Source organism: Acinonyx jubatus, chromosome E4 (genome assembly GCF_027475565.1).
Source record: "Acinonyx jubatus isolate Ajub_Pintada_27869175 chromosome E4, VMU_Ajub_asm_v1.0, whole genome shotgun sequence".
In the NCBI taxonomy this organism is placed as follows: domain Eukaryota; kingdom Metazoa; phylum Chordata; class Mammalia; order Carnivora; family Felidae; genus Acinonyx; species Acinonyx jubatus.
Genome location: NC_069395.1, coordinates 25,178,196 through 25,181,669, shown reverse-complemented (window position 1 = coordinate 25,181,669; position 3,474 = coordinate 25,178,196).

Sequence of the window (3,474 nt, the reverse complement as noted above, 5' to 3'; positions counted from 1 at the left end):
TGGTTTGTGTGGATCTCTGAGCCCACCCTGGGCTTGGGCGGGGTTCCCTGCACCCTTCCTGCTGGATTCCGGATGCTGCCGCCTCCAGGGCCGGAAGTCAGCTCTGGGTGTTGTGGGGTGGAGCGGAGGAGGCCTCTGCCCAGGGTGGTGGCTGGAGGGGTGGAGCCAGCCAGAGAGGGAGTCCCGGGGAGGGGTGCCGGCTGCTGTAGCTGACCCTCCTGCTCCCCCAACTGAACAGCTTCCTGACTAATTGGGAGGGAAGGAGGGAGGTTTAAGAGAGGGTTGACATGGGGAATGGCCGAGGCCAGGGCACAGAACGAGGGTGAGCACCTCTGTCCTCCAGCCCAGCAGCAGTGTCCACAAACCCTGAAACCACCTTGTGCTGCCCAGACCGCCTCTCACCTCGGGTACACGCAACCTTCTTGCACACACATCTTCCAAAGTTCCCAGCATCCTGCTCTGTCTTCCAAGTCAGCGTCCAGGCTTGTTCTCCCAAGAGCACTCGGAGAAGGCCAGCCCCAAACCGCACCTCCTGACTTTCCCTGTCCAGTGGCCTCATAGCCAGCCATAACCACTTTCCAATCCGCTGACATCCTTGGCGTGGCTGCTTTCAGAGAAGGAAGCAAATGCTGAGGTTGGGTGATGTCTTCCGAGGTCATGAAAGTAAGGGGCGGACCAGAAGTTCTCAGCCCAGCACCACTTCTGCCCCCTGGACTTCCTCACCCTTTTCAGGCAGCCGGTCACCAAACTATAGGACAGTTAGTGCTTGTTGGGAGACGTAGTGGTGGGAATCAGGGATATATATATATTCATATATATATATATATATATTCATATATATATATATATATTCATATATATATATATATGAATATATGAATATGAGAGAGACCGTGAGCCAGGGAGAGGGGCAGAGGGGGAGAGAGAGCGACTCTTAAGCAGGCTCCATGCTAAGCAACAGAGGGCTTGATCCCACGACCCTGGGATCATGACCTGAGCTGAAATCAAGAGTCGGACACTCAACTGACTGAGCCATCCCGGTGCCCCCCAAGTCAGACTTTTTAAGCTAAGTTGAGTGGGGGGTCACCTGGGTGGCTCAGTCGGTTAAGGGTCCGACTCTTAGTTTCCGCTCAGGTCATGGTCTTACTGTTGTGAGATCTAGCCCTGAATTGGGCTCTGTACTCACAGCACGGAGCCTGCTTGGGATTCACTCTCTCCCTCTCTCTCTCTCTCTCTCTGCCCCTTCAGTGAGCTCTCTCAAACACACACACACACACACCAAAAAACAAAAACAAAACAAAAAGCTGAGTTTGGAAAGAGCCCAGACCTGATATTGCTGAGACTCCCTACTACGTGCCAAGCACGTGCGGAAGCATCTCACTGACCCCTCACAACAGCCCCGTCGCTCTCCCTGCTCTGCAGGTGAGGACAGTGAAGTTAACTGTCTTCCCCAGAGTCATCAAGCAAATAAGAATCCCAGGTCTGTCGGCCATACCAGCCATTGGTCTTCAAGGAGGGAAAGGAGCAGAGAGAAGGAGGTGTGGACAGTGTGGGGCCCTCGGAGCCAGGGGAGCCAACACAAGGCAGGACTCCAGGCTGCCGCTGCTTTGCTGGAGCACCTCGCGAGACCACTGTTGTGGGCAGGCAGCGATGGCCACCAGTTCACAGAGGGGCCTGCCCCTTTAAGAGTTCCTGGGGGGGACAGCTGTTCTGTCTGTTGTGGAGGCTCACATGGGTGGGGGGGTATGTTGGAGGTCTATGGGGGGGGGCATCAAGGCACTCTGAGCTGCCCAAGAAAGCCTGGGGTCCCCAGCGACAGGTTCGCACCAGGCTTCGTATGTAGTTAGCGCTCCAAACCTTTCAGTGCAGAAGTGCTTCCGGAGAAGGTAGCTGGAGGGCCCGGTGAGTCTGGTTATGAGCTGTAGGGGCAGAGGGCGTCAGGCGCCATCACCTGGCTCTCTAGCGACCAGGCTAAACAACACAGGCACGTGTTTCCTGGACACCCCCGCCATCATGTCCTTATACCTTAGGGCTCAGGAGCTTGCCCGTTTCACTGGAGCCCTGGGCAAAAGCACCCCTTAGCGAGTCATATCCCCCCTGGTACCACTGCACCATCTGCTCCTGGAGCAGGTCAGGGATCCCGGGGTCTCAACTGACCTCTCCTTTCACCATGCCCGCTCTGCCGGGCGTTTGTAGTTTGCAGCTGCCTGACAAAAGGTCCTAGTTGTGGATGGCTGCAGGGGTGGGGTGGGACCAGGGGCTGGCTCTCCGCAGCCCCACCCTTCCCTTCCTGTGGGCTCCCAGTCGCCCTGCCCCTCCAGTCTGGTCCAGTCCCCCAGGCGGCCACTCCCTTCGCCCCGCTCGGCTGCTTGGACCCGCTGAGTGTCAGCGCCGTCGCCAGACCTCCTTGTCTTCCTTGAAGCAGTGCCCTTGTGGCCCATCTTTCCACCTCCATCCCTCTGGACCCCTGCTTCCATCTTGAGGCCTCCCAGCACTCATGAGCCCTTCTGTCTCCGGAGCAAATCCTCACACCATGAATCGGTCGCTGGGCCCAGGATGCCGAGGTGCATGAGGTGCCCTCACCTTCCAGGGGCTCAGGCCTGCTGGCAGAGAAGGTGTCTCCATACACCTTCTTGTCAAGTGCTCATTGAGTGCCAGGCGCTATGTTGGGCCCTGAGGATGGGGCAGTGAAAGAACCGCCATGTCCCTGCTGTCAAAGAGCTTAGAAAGATGTCACCCAGATACACACATGGTACATCCAGAGGTCAGAAGTGTGACAGGACAAAATTGAGCAGGGTCAGGACAGATGTGACGGCCGGGGGTAGGGGCTCTCTGACAAGATCAGGGGCAGCCGTGACTTGAGGGGGGGTGGGGAAGGTGGACCCCCAAGGACAGAGCATTCCAGCAAAGGCCCTGAAGGGAGCGTACTTGAGAATGAGCAAGGAGGAGGCAGGCTGGAGCACAGTGGCCGGGCAGGCTGGTGAGGCCACCGGGGAGCACGTAGGACATGCCAATGCCTGGCTCCAGTTCGGATCGGTTTGCTCAGACCTGGCGGTGGGGACAGGCATCAGTAGTTTTTCAAAAGCTCCTTAGATGACCCTAATGGAGCATGTGCAAGTGAGCAGGTTTGTCAGGACTTGAACCCAGGCCCTCCCGCCTGAGCAGCACCACCAGCCTCCCGGGGAGATGTGGGCGGCCAGCAGCCAGCACAGAGGATGCACAGCTGGGGTCCTGAGGACTGGGAGCAGCACCCTCGCCCTCCGGTCACCTACAAGCAAAGGTCACCATAGGCACCAGAGGGTTAGCCAACAGTCACTGCGCCCCCACCCCACCACACGCCCCCTGCCACCAGCCAGCTCCTCCTCTGGACCCTCTGGACCTCCCACCATCCACCAATGGGAAGGGCAGCATAGGACATGGAGGCCGGAGGCCGCTGTGCCTGGCGGCCTTTCTGAAGGTCGGTGCTCAGCTCCG